The following is a 13959-nucleotide window of genomic DNA, read 5'->3' as shown; positions in this document are numbered from 1 at the left end:
AGAAGGACTTCTGGGTTTATGTCCCGGAAGTCTTACGCCACTGGCCAGCACATATGCACACCGCTATGGGAACAGAGAGGGATCCTTCTGAGCCCTCTAAGGGGAATTCTACAGTAAGAAGCCTATAGGCTTCAAAGGCATTGCCTATCGGGGCACAAGCTTTGGAAAGTTTTGCTTTGCTGAACCTTGGTGCATAAGGACACATCGCAGCCCCATAGCATTCTATTGAGACTGCAGAGCCGGTGGGCAGCAGCAGATATTTGCGATATACACTGTGGACCACTTTAATGCATATGGGGATTGTGGAAACCTCATTTTTGATGTTAGTACAGCCCGCCCAGAGAGAGAGAGAGAGAAAGAGAGGGAGAGAAGGTTCTAGGAGATATTGTATTTAATAAAAAAATTATACTTTTCTTCAAAAAATTATAACTTTTCACAAAAAAGCCTTCTATCCTCTTTATGTAGTATTTATGTGATTCTAGGTCAAACTGTGATAGGCATCAAGTAAGGCTTAAATCCAGTCAATAGCAAAAAATGTTTTGCCTTGTGACTTAGTCAGGGGCCACTTCAAGTCAGTAATTTCATATATTTATATAGAAATACAAAATGTTCTGAATTGTTTGCCTTAGATCTAATCATAACTATATTGCTTAGAATACATTCTCTGTTATGACCTGAAACATGGGTTAAGTTGGTGGATAATGAAGTCTGTAACAGCAGGCCATCATTAGCAGCCTCTCCTCCTGCCTTTTCAGAATGTCTTCTTTGTATAACCTGCAACCATAAAGCATTGGCTGACACTCATTAGTGTGTAACAGTTTGCTTTCATTTACATCATTCATTACACTTACACTGAACTATCAATTTCCATCTGTCTTCTTTGTGGACATTTTAATAGTGTGTATCTTAGGTGTGCATAACATAAAAGAGGGTATTTAGCATTTAACTGCAGATGTGCTTATATGACAGCTTAATAATGTAATTCATTTATTTATTACCAGTTATTTATATAGGGCACACATTGGGCCTATTTCAGACCGGGTCGCAAGCGCTGAGCGCTCGCAACCGGGTCAATGATGGCCCAGATCGCATGCACACGACGGAGCCGGCTCCGTTGTGCGCATGCACAAGACCCGGATAGCGACGGGCAATCCATCCCTCCAGGTCTCGTACCAAAGGGGGTGTGCTGTCGATTTTGAGTGTCAGCACGCCCCCTTTGGTGGGTGGGCCAGGGCAGTGGCTGCCCAAAACGGAGGCATTCCCATGTGTTTGGGGGCGGCCCCACTGACATCACTCGTGATGTCAGTGGGAGAGATTTTGGCTCTGAAATCTCTCTGGGGCTTGCGGCAACGAGACCCTACCACAAGGGTCTCGTCGCAAGCCCGATGGTCGCGATCGTCTTGACCATCGCAACCATCTTCCTGGTCGCTCACTATAGCTGTGGGAGGCCGTTCTAAAAAAAAAAAAAACGGCCCTGATTCAGAGCGAGCGGCTCTGAATCAGGGCCATATTCTGCAGTGCTTTTCATATATTATTTGGCCATTCACATCAGTCCCTGCCCCAGTGGAGCTTATAATCTATATTCCCTATCACATGCTTATACACATGCACACTAGGGTTACATTTTGTGGGATGCCAATTAACCTATCAGTATATTTTTGGAATGTGTCAGGAAATCCAGGGAGAAAAAACAAGCTCCGCACAGTTAGGGGGAGATGCGTTGAGGATCCTGATAAGCGGGATGCCGTCTACCCGAACCCCGGCATTGGAATTCCGAATGTCGAGACAATGCCGGTGCCGGGATCCCGACAGATGGCATTCTGATTGTAAGGGCACCATGGAAAGGTGAGTATCAGCTGCAGGTACGACGAGGTTTAGGCACCCCGTGGGGAGGTAAGGGTTAGGCTCCAGGCAGGTGGAGTTGAGTTCAGGCACCACCAGGGTTAGGCACTTAGGAGGGAGGGTTAGGGCTAGGCACTAAGGGGGGAGGGTTAGGTTTAGGCACTTACCGGGAGGGTTAGGGTGCAGGGTAGGAAGGAAGGGTTAGTATTAGTGTACAGGAAAGGAGGGTTAGGGGGTATATACTACAGGGGAACATTACTTACAGTTCCCCTGTCAGATTTTGAACCATCGGGATGCCGCTGTCAGTATACTAACAGCCAGCATCCCGTCCATCAGTATTTCATATTGATTCCGTTAGGGCCATGGTGGGAATCAAACCCATAACCTCATTGCTGTGAGGTAGCAATGCTAAATATTACACTATCTGTCCTGCCCAACTCTTATTCAATTATTATTTGATTCAGTTCAGCACGATGTTCCCAAAAGTATTCAATTCAGTGCGCTAAGTCCGACTACAGGATTCTTGCTCTCACTCTCCTGATGTGCGTGCAAAAATCCAACTTAAGTGCCGGCCATGTTGCTGTTTTCCAGCTTTGCGCAGCGCTAACAGCCTCTCAGCCGGCACTTTAGTCAGAGAATGCCGGTTACCACCACTAAACACCCAGCTTAAGACGCGCTAACCGGCATTCTCCAACTTAAGTGCTTGTAGTCAGACTTAACAGTGGGCTCTATTTAATTGCTCCGGGAATTTCTTCAGCACTGAATTTAATCACCCCTACACACAGTCAGATGACAGAGCACTACAGATGTGTCCTCATTTAACTATGCTTCTGTAAAGACATAACTTAGGTTGATCGGCTTTGATTGATATGCTAATGAGAACACAAAACATCTTGGGTCAAATGTAATAGGGTGAGAGTTTAGAAAATGTGAGGGTAAACCCTCACACTTTTTAAACTCGGCCAATGAAATAGTCTGAAAACATGCAAACTCGCATGTTTTTCAGACTCAAAAAAACTCACTATATAAACTCTCATCCAGATGTTTTGCCATTTTGCAAATACAACTCGACCAATGTAATATTGTGAAAGTTTACTGCTAAACGCTAACGTTTTCTAAACTCTTACCATATTACATTTGGTCCCTTGTGTTAAGATATCATAACTCGTGATAAGGTGTCACAATTCAATATTTTATAGAACTCTACAGAAAACTAGCTGTAATGCCCGGTGTTGCCACACTTTTATGTACAGTATTTATGTTTTCTCTCTGTCTCCACTCCTCTCTCTTTCTTTCTATAGCCCCACTCTCTCTTCCAGCTGCCAATTTCTCTGCACCTGTCTTCCCCCTTCTCTGTCTTTCCCCCATCACCACTTCCTTTCCACCTATCCTTCACCCACTGATTCTCTCTATCTGAGCTCCCCCACTCTATCCTGTGCATCTATCACACTGACGGGAAGGGTCAGACTTCATACCACCTGTAATTACATGTCCACCACCAAAATACTGCAGCATGACTAATTGTTTCTCCACTGTATGCTTCCGTAACATTTAATTTCCGCTTTTTCCAAGTTTAACACAAAATTCAATCACACATCTCTGACGTACTCTAACAGACAGGTCTTCCTCACACCATGACGAAACGTATGAAGAGCTTCCACTCGCTGTGACCAAACAAAGAAGACTATGGCAGTCCAACCGCTCATCGATGTATGAGCATCACAATAACCAGCATAGCGTTGCCACGTCTAATTATGCGACAGATAAACAGAGGCAGTCTCATTACTTTTCAATCAGCCCTCGTATAATGCAAAGTCTTGCAAATATCCTGCTGGAAGGCTAGTTACATGAGGACACATCTGATATTTGCGGCTTGGAAGAATGGAGTGCCAGGTCTGGTGTCGCTATATTATTTTTAATATATACTTCTGTTACCTATAGTAAGTAGTACAGTATGTTTCACTGCCCTAATCCTGCTATCACAATAGTTTGGCAGATTGGATGCAGAAGTTGTTGCTGTTATTGCTATCTCTGCGAGTCAGCTGGGGGTGAAAAAAGTGTTCCTGGAAATCCTAAAATACTTCTACTGTGTCAGTAGTGAATGCCAAAGTTAATTATTGTACACAATATACTAATGTACTAGAACAGTGGTTCCCAAACAGTGTGTTGTGGCACCTGGACCTGGGGTGCGTCGGGTCCAGGGGCATCTTTAAAGAGGAGGAGGCCTGTGTGCATCCCCCATCACGGGACCCCTCCTCTCACTCCGGTGTCTGGCAGCCGACTAACGTGGCTGGTTGGACACCACAGAATCAATAGACCCTGAGCACTAGAGGGGCTATTGCGCATGCGCAGATCGCTGGGGAAAGGGCGCGGCTGCCATTTTCCCGGCGATCTTCTGACAGAGCATGTGCAAGATGCCGTAAAAATGGAAAAATACCCTCTATATGCTTCAGCAGATGGAGGAACAGCAAAATGCCATCCAGGGCTATACAACAGTCTAAGATATAGGCCATGGAGGGGAAATGCACCTTACTCAAGCGCAGTGGAGAATAATTTCCGTGTTGTGCAAGGTTCTCAAACCCTTTGAACTTGCCACACGTGAAGTTAGTTCAGACACTGCTAGCTTGAGTCAGGTCATTCCCCTCATCAGACTTTTGCAAAAACAGCTGGAGAAACTGAAGGAGGAGGTGAAACGGAGCGATTGCGCAAAGTATGTCGGACTGGTGGATCAAGTCCTTGATTTACTTCACCAGGATCCAAGAGTTGTCAATATCCAAGTTCTGGAGCTGAAAAAAAATTAAAATAAAGTGTCTTTTTTTTAATCTTTGTCTATGTGTGTGTGTGCGTGTTAGGCTTAACCACACAAGATCCAGCCAGCAACGCAAGTTGCAACCTACTGCTGCCCAACTCCAGTCATCAATTGGTGCTCTGGGCCCAAGTTCTGTAGCTGAAAAAAAATAAAAATAAAGTATCTTTTTTTTAATCTGTCTGTGCGTGTTAGGCTTAACCGCACAAGATCCAACCAGCAATGCAAGTTGCAACCTAGTGCTGTCCAACTCCAGTCGTCATTAATCGGTGCTCTGGGGCCAAGTTCTGTAGCTGAAAAAAAATAAAAATACATTTTGTAACCGCACCTTGGCTACACTATTGGTGATTGTGACACTGCTTCAAGACCGCAGAAAATATGGAGGGCTGTCACATGACATTAGAGCCAGTTCAAGAACCACATGTTGTAGCTGTCGCCAGCAGTGAAAGGCCGTCAACTTCCTTGTCTTCTATGAAGGCCCATGCCCCAGGGCTTAAGTCACACCATTGATATGGTAAAGCAAGTTTTACTGAAGTTTAAAAAAAAAATTGAAAGGAACTTTGCCTTTAGATAAACAAAAAAGTGGCAATATGCCATTCACTATAGGAAGTGGCAAGAAAAGGATAAGGCCTTGGCCTTTCTTTATGAAGACTGCTGATTGTGATAGCCCTTCTGCTTGTAGCAGTAGTGGTAATGGTCCAATTAAAAATTTTAAAATTGTTAAGATAGCTCTGGAAAAACCAACTGTGTGCCCTGAGAAATCGAAATCACAGATCCCCGAGGAGAGTGCAAGTGTATCCACGGTTGCCATGTGTGAGCCAGGCCTAAATACTAGTGTACTGGAGGATCCTCCAAGTTCCAACATTTGTGTGCCCTCTGTACATGTGGGGAAGGGCAGTCAACATCTTGCACACGTAGTCATTGAGGATGCTTCTGTGGAATTGCACATGGAGGAGGAGGATATTTTGGTAGTTGAAGGCACTAAGGATGATGAGGATGTTGGTGATGAGGATATTGATGCCGGGGATGTCCTTTGTGTAAGTAAGGCAACAGCTGCTGGCCATGGATTGAAAAAGCAAAAGCCCATTGTTGTCATGCCGGGAAAAAAGACAAAAAAATCTACTTCTCACGTGTGCAATTATTTCCACCATGATCCAGACAACAGTTGCCAAGCCATATGTGACCATTACCATGCAAAAGTGAGTAGAGGGAGGGACCTACACCACCTAGGTACCTCCTCCTTGTTACGTCACTTGGAGCGCATTCATCAAATATCAAAGTGTACATCGCCAAGTTCCAAAACTCAAAACAATTACAAGTCCAGTGTCACCTACCTGCTCCCTCTCTGTGAGATCCAAGCACCTTCAATCTCCAACACCAACACTTGCATCATCAACATCCTCATTCGTCATCGGGAGTAGTCCTGCTGCATTCAGTGTTGGTATTCGAAGCATGATTGACTCCTCTCCAATCCGTGATTCCCCAGCTGGATCCTTGATGACTATGCCTGTTGCTGCTGCTGTTGCTGTGAGTGGATCTTCATCCCAGAAGGGGACGAGGAGGAAGACTACTTGTAGTGTATCCTCCAAAAAACAATTTACTGTCAAACAATCGTTTGCAAGGGCAAACAAGTATGACAGCAATCACACAGTTTCACAGCGGATTACTGATGCCATAACAGCTATGCTGGTATTAGATGTGCATCCAGTATCTGCCATTACCGCAGTGGGGTTTCAACAGTTAATTGAGGTCATGTGTCCTCGCTACCAGATCTCTTCTAGATTCAACTTCACTAGAACAGCAATTCCAAATCTGTACAAGGACATTAAAAAAAACCTTCTTAATATCCTCAGAAATGCTGTTGTACCAACTGTCCACTTGACCACTGATATGTGGACAAGTGGGACAGGGCAAACTAAGGATTACATGACTGTGACAGCCCACTGGGTAGGTATATTGCCTACAACAGCAACAGCAGCAGCAACGTCTACCAAAAGACAGCTGATACAGAGGCAGGCTACTCTTTGTATAACTGGTTTCACTAAGAGGCATACCACTGAGAACCTCTTAGAGAAACTCAGGGAAATCATTGCTAAATGGCTTACCCCACTTGGACTCTCCTTGGGATTTGTGATTTCGGACAATGCCACCAATATTGTGAGAGCATTACTTGTGGGCAAATTCCAACATGTCCCATGTTTTGCTCACTCAATTCATATGGTGGTGTAACATTTTCTTAAAAATTACAGGGGCATGCAGGAGATGCTCTCCGTGGCCCGCAAAATATCCAGACATTTTAGACATTCTGCAAACGCTTGTCGAAGATTGCATGACCAGCAGGTACTGTTAAATTTGCCCTGCCATCAGCTGAAACAAGACGTAGTAACTCGGTGGAATTCTACCCTCTATATGCTTCAGCGGATGGAGGAACATCAAAAGGCCATCCAGGCTATACATCGGCCTATGACATAGGCCATGGAGGGGGAATGCACCTTACTCAAGCTAAGTGGAGAATAATTTTCGTGTTGTGCATGGTTCTCAAACCCTTTGAACTTGCCACACATGAAGATAATTCAGACACTGCCAGCTTGAGTAAGGTCATTCCCCTCATCAGACTTTTACAAAAACAGCTGGAGAAACTGAAGGAGAAACTGAAGGAGAAGGTGAAATGGAGCGATTGCGCAAAGTATGGTGGACTGGAGGCTCAAGCCCTTGATTCACTTCACCAGCGGATGGAGGAACAGCAAAAGGCCATCCAGGCTATACATCGGCCTATGACATAGGCCATGGAGGGGGAATGCACCTTACTCAAGCGCAGTGAAGAATAATTTTCGTGTTGTGCAAGGTTCTCAAACCCTTTGAACTTGCCACACATGAAGATAATTCAGACACTGCCAGCTTGAGTCAGGTCATTCCCCTCATCTGACTTTTGCAAAAACAGCTGGAGAAACTGAAGGAGAAGGTGAAATGGAGCGATTGCGCAAAGTATGGCGGACTGGAGGCTCAAGCCCTTGATTCACTTCACCAGGATCCGAGTCATCAATCTATTGAAATCTGAAAAATATATTTTGGCGACCATTCTGGATCCTAGGTTTAAGTCCTACCTTGTGAGTTTTTTTCCAACAGACTGAATTCTAAAACTGTGCTAACAGATGTTAGTAAAAAAATTGTCAGCTGCAGCCGCACATGAAATGCCATCATCTCCTCCTTCAGTTTCTGCAGCTGCCAGGAAAATACTAAATTTTCCTTACAGAATGCATTCTGGTCACGCAGATCATTCACCAAAAAATGACATCTGGTAGGGCCTGAGAGAACTGCCTACTAGTGACATGTCTTCTATCGTGACTATGTGTGATACGGTCTCCATTCACAGAATGGTGGAGGACTATTTCAGAGATAACATCCTAATAGGCATGTCAGACAGGTCCTTTCAGTACTGGCAGGAAAAAAAGCCAATTTGGAGTCCCATAGACAAACTGGCTTTGCATTACTTAGGTTGCCCACCCTCCATTGTGTACTCCGAAAGAGTTTTCAGTGCAGCTGGCAACCTTGTCAGTGATCGGCGTAGGAGGTTACTTCCTCAAAATGTAGAAAAGATGATGTTCATTAAAATTAATTACAAATTCCACGAGGAATACCTCTACCAACAATTACATGAAAAAATCACAGAGGCGCCTATGGTGGACTCCAGCGGGGATGAATTAATATTGTGTGAAGAAGAGGATGTACAAACTGATCAGGATGACGAGGACGATGACAACTTGTAATGTAAAGCCAGTTTGTGTATGGGATCATTTTCATTTCCTTGTCTATATCACTTTGGCAGCTTGTTTTATGGGGGTCCAGACAAACCAATAATTTTAGCCACAATTGGCAGTCCTTGTTGCTGAAATGTTTGGTTTGTTAAACTGTCCTGTTTTGTATACAACATAAGGGTGGGCGGGAGGGCCTAAGGACTATTCCATCTTGCACCTTTTTCCATTCCATTATGTGCTGGTTGGGGCATTGCTGCTTGACATTTTAAATGAATGTTACCTATGGTTGGTTTAGGAACCAATGATTAGTTTTTAAATTAATTTATTATCAATTTTACAGCCAGGGGCTGTACCAATGAATTTCTTTTTATTAATTATTCAGCCAGGGGCTGCACACAATGAATTGTTTTTAAATTAATTTATTATCAATTTTACAGCCAGGGGCTGTACCAATGAATTGCTTTCTATTATTAATTATTTAGCCAGGGGCTGCACCCAATGAATTGTTTTTTAATTAATTTATTATCAATTTTACAGCCAGGGGCTGTACGAATGAATTGCTTTCTATTATTAATTATTTAGCCAGGGGCTGCACCAATGAATTGTTTTTTAATTAATTTATTATCAATTTTAAAGCCAGGGGCTGCACCAACTATCAATTCTTCAATCCTCAAGGGTATCCCAACCATCATCTTTGCACAGCCCTCAACTCTATTAATAATTATAGCAATCATTTTTGAGCCAGCAAGCTGGATGCTGGCTCAAAAATGGCCCTATAACTAGATGAAAAAAAATCAATATTGTGAGCTGTGAGGGGGTCAAAATTGACTGGAAACGAGTGGAAATAAATGTTATTGAGGTTATTAATACTGTAGGACCAAAAAAGGCCCATTTTATGTGATTTTAGCTGTTTTTTTTTCGTTTCTAAGAAAAAATCCAGATCCAAAAGCAAAACACAAAAACAAAACATGGAGGGGAGGTTTTGGCAAAACCAATCCAGAACCAAAACCAGGGGAGAACCAGATCCAAATCCAAAACATGGGGGTCAGCACACATCTCTAATAATAAGTATACAATAAGAAGATTATTGGATATAGATATTTCAAATTAGGTCTTTATACCCATCTTTTAACTGTCACTTTATCCAATTCATTTCACAAAAATACACAATACTTTTTTTATAATTCACATGTAATATATTTATTGCATTGAAAATTAAGCAATAAAATACAGATGCAATAATTGGGATTAGAAGTGTTTTGGTCAGAAATGCAAAAAGTGTGAGTTTGAAATAATGTTCCTGTGAAATATCATCTACTGCAAGTCTAAGATCCATTGTATATTCTACAGATCCATCAGGCTAGTTATTTGATCAGCTTACCCTTAGTTAACAACGACCTGAATATTTGCAAAGTGTCAAGGTCAATTGGAAACCAGACACCTCTAAAAGAGCTACATATATTATTATTGCTTCACTAAGGTGTCATTAAGATGAAAGATGGCCCTGTGGTGTGGGTGGTACTAATCTATGGCCTGACCTCTAACTTATGACCTTTGAGCAGCTGCCACAACATTGAGCTTTAAAAAGTTGTCATTTAAATCTTAGAGCACCTTCTTAAGCCATCCTCAGGGTGTATTTCATACTGTCATATGGACAGTTAAAATAAGAGTCCATCCTGGTTACAAAAGATTGATTATAACAGGCAACAAAAAAGAGAGAATACCTGAAGGGCATTAGGAATAATGAGCACTTATTGTGACAGAGATTTTCCAGCTCCAGAAAACAAGCAATTGACAATGATGTGACTTCAGAGTATTGTAATGAGAATTAAAAATGTTTTATTATAAATTATAAATTCCAAAGAAAACAAAAGCTTTTTATAAAAAAATTAAAAATGCACATATAACATATTTTCCTACACAACAAAATCACAATCACAGACCTGCCTGCAAATTGACAGACACTGTACAAATAAATTCTCCTAAAAATATCCTGGCTTATGTACATGACAGAAGAGTTAATAACAGGACTGAATTTATATAGAAAGTCACTATTTGAACTTTTTTCTTATTTTATTGTTCTTAACAAACCATACATTTCTTCAGAGAATACAGTAGCTTTGTTATAAAGTGCTGGTTATACATATCCTGGAATAGGACACAAATAGGACTGAGACTCTTGGCTTTTAAAACTACATACCCGGAGCATTAACTCAGGTTCCCAGCATCCAGTTGTGTCTACACTGGATCCATTTTTCACCACTTGTGTCTGAGAAAGGGAACAGAAGGCTTCAATAAGAGCTCCATTCTGAACTGTTTCAAGCACCACCAGCAAAGTGGAAAAATTAAAGATTCAACTCACGATATCTAATCAAAAATGGAACTGGAAAGTTTTAGAGAACTTAGTGGAACTAAAAGTGCATTTAGATCCATGAATAGATTAATAGAAACTTTTCATACAGTAATTCTGGTTCAAAGTAAATTATCCACATAGAGCAGCCAGAGCATTCATTGCAGTATCAAAGCGTTTCCCTGTGTTACAATCTCGCAGTCTGGGTAGGAAGGTTTAAGTGAAACATTTCTATTTCTGCTGATGGTAATATAAAACACAGTAAGAATGCATGGCATGCTTTTACACAGCGGTGTGGAACTACACATCCCAGCATGACATGCACAGTTTTAGCATACCCTAAAAGCAAAACTGTGGTAGTTCCACAGCAGATGGAGCGCCAACTGTTGAATACCTTGATTTTAACATATAAAAATGAGTCATAATCGATAACTGTTTCCCATAGAACTGTCTTTATCATTATGTTTGGAAACAAACTTTATTTTAGAAGTATGTAACTTTCTTTCATAGAGGGCTTCTCTGGATAGATGAGCATTGTTTTAAACAGTTTTCTTGACAACACAGCCCCAATGGGCAATGCTGTCCTCTCTAATTTGCCATTACTTTAACATTGAATTAGTACTCAAGCATTCAATTTCAATATCAGAGTACATCAATTCCAATAAAAACAGTATGTTAGGAATTTGTATTACAGTATTTGCAAACTGTGGACTTTGTTGGTGCAGTACCTTCCTCCAGCCAAATATGCTACTGTTTTTTGGACTTATGCTATACAAACAATGTAATGGTTAATCAATTCTACCTCATTTATCAGCTAATAACATGCTTCACTTGTTACTAGGCCTTTAAAACTCTGACTATAAATATAATAAGGACTGGTTCATACTTGAATTTCTGCTGATATTCAGTTATATTGTTAATTCAATCCTGATCCTGGTATTCTGTGTTCCTGAGGATTTGCTAATAGTGTGCAATCTTGAGTTCCTGTACATTTGCTACCAGGGTGTAATCCTAAATAACAGTGTCTCTGCTACTAGTTTGCAATCCTGAGTTCTGTCACTTTCCCACCATTGCACTATTCTGAGTCCATGACATCCTGCTACAAAAGTGCAATATTGAGCTCCTGCAACCCTGCCGCTAGTGTGCAATTCCAAAACTACTGTCAATATTAGTTGTACATCTTCAGCTATGTTGTTCCCTTTTTGTGAAACAGGGCCTGATTCAGCCAGCAATGCAAGTGAGAGAACACACGGTGTGAGCCGATGTTTGCGATTTGCACATGCATATGCATCACATTGCGTGGGCACAAACAGGTCACTGAGTATGGTAAGAGCTCTCTCAAGTATGCAGGGAGCCCACAGAGACCTTTGATGTTGATTGACAGGAAGTGCCATTTATGGGTGGTGACAGAGGGTGGTCGGCTGAACACAGGCGTGCCTGTATGTTCACACGCCGTTACAGGGGCATGCATAAATAAATCTCAGCGGCGCTGCACGCAGCTGGGTGCCTCTCTGCATGCAGAAATCTCTCAAGTCCTGCATCAGGGTCAGGTCTAACCCTTAGCTTACATGCAGCTTCAATGGCACTCGATGTTCCCGATGTTTATGCTGGTAGTCACGGCATAGGTGAGCAGATTTATGTTTTGCTTGGTGTCTGCTTCTTGTGCTGCGGTCTCCATGCGTATGCATTGATTAGCATATTCTCGCAGCGGCTGGGTGCGTGCATCTGCTAGCGTCTGTTCCTTGCTGAATCAGGCAAACTAATTAATACAGTATGTTGGTGAAAAAACTTTAATAACACTTGATAAGTCATAACATTAAAATTGTATAGGAGAGCAATACTAGATATTCCAATTATCTCATTTAGATATGAGAACAGTAATGTTTGAGATATTTTAAAGAAGTCAATTGATATTGGGATTTGGGACTTTTGAAAGCTCTGTTGTTAATTGTGTTCCATGTTTTGTGAAAAAAAGTGCAGGAATGGGTAATTGGGTAATTCCTCATCCATTGTTAGAAGGTTACATGGTCATAAATAGTATATACATCAGTGTAGCATTTATAATATATAAAGCAAGTGCTATTTATTCACATTTTTTCATAGATATTTGAGTTTGCACTACAGCAGTTCTGTTTAGTCCCATTTGTTACTCAGTATTAATGATAACAAATGGGACTAAACAACTGATGCAGTGCAAATTCAAACGTCAATAAAAGAAATGTAGTATTTGTTAAATTTTCTTTTAATGACACATTTTATGCTTGCACTTTTCGCATAAAATGTTTCCAAATACATGAGCCTTTGGCATCAGAGATGGCAGGATGGACATAAAACAAAGAAGCTTAGCCCAGTGATTTTGGATCCCACAGTCATGCTAGGAAATTCTCTCAATGTAAATGTTTCAAAGCACAGGGTGTACTCTAGGCAGTATTGTACAGTGTCTAAAAAGACTATATTATGACACAACATTGTGTGAGCAGTGTTTCATCCAGGTAGAGCAGGAGGGCAAACTGCTAGCACAGGCTGCACTGGCCATTTTAGAAATTACAAACAAGGAAGCAAAACGTCTAAACAAGACAGTAGAGTTGGAGCAGGACCAATTTCTGACTGGATTTTGGAGTATTCCAACATGCCATTAAAAAGTGACTACAATACATTTGCGATAATCCAGATGCACAAGGAAGATAATTTTTTGGCCTGCACCACTGTTCAACAGAGTAACACATTGTTATGAAGAATGGGACAAGACTTTACAGAAACATAATTTAATGCAATGGAAGCAGTGCTCTTTTTCTGGAAGAATAAGTTCAGGAACGCCAGGTCTGGGACTTTAAAATAAAGCTTATCTAATGGAAAATATATTTTGGCCCAGGACAGGTTCAGAAACACCATTCCTGATTATGTCATAGTTAATGAGAGGTTCATGCTTGATTCTGCTTAAAAAAAAATAGCACTGAATGTGAGTATATTCCATAGCACTGTAGAATTGGCACTAATTTTGCCTAGATGATCTGGTTGTGTTAGATGAGACAATTATAAGACAAGTGAAGGGGTTGGGTACGCAATACCGGTGCTGATAATGCCAGAGGTCAGAATCCTGGCAGTGTAAACCTGACAGTGGAAATGCTGACGCATCCAGGTAAGCATTTTACCCTAACCCACCCCTCCCGCAGCCAACCTTAACTGCCCCCTCCCACTGCAGCCTA

This window comes from Taudactylus pleione, unplaced genomic scaffold, assembly GCF_031769625.1.
Source record: "Taudactylus pleione unplaced genomic scaffold, aTauple2 ptg000009l, whole genome shotgun sequence".
In the NCBI taxonomy this organism is placed as follows: domain Eukaryota; kingdom Metazoa; phylum Chordata; class Amphibia; order Anura; family Myobatrachidae; genus Taudactylus; species Taudactylus pleione.
The sequence above is the reverse complement of the archived record's forward strand: the minus strand, read 5'-3'. Positions refer to the sequence as shown.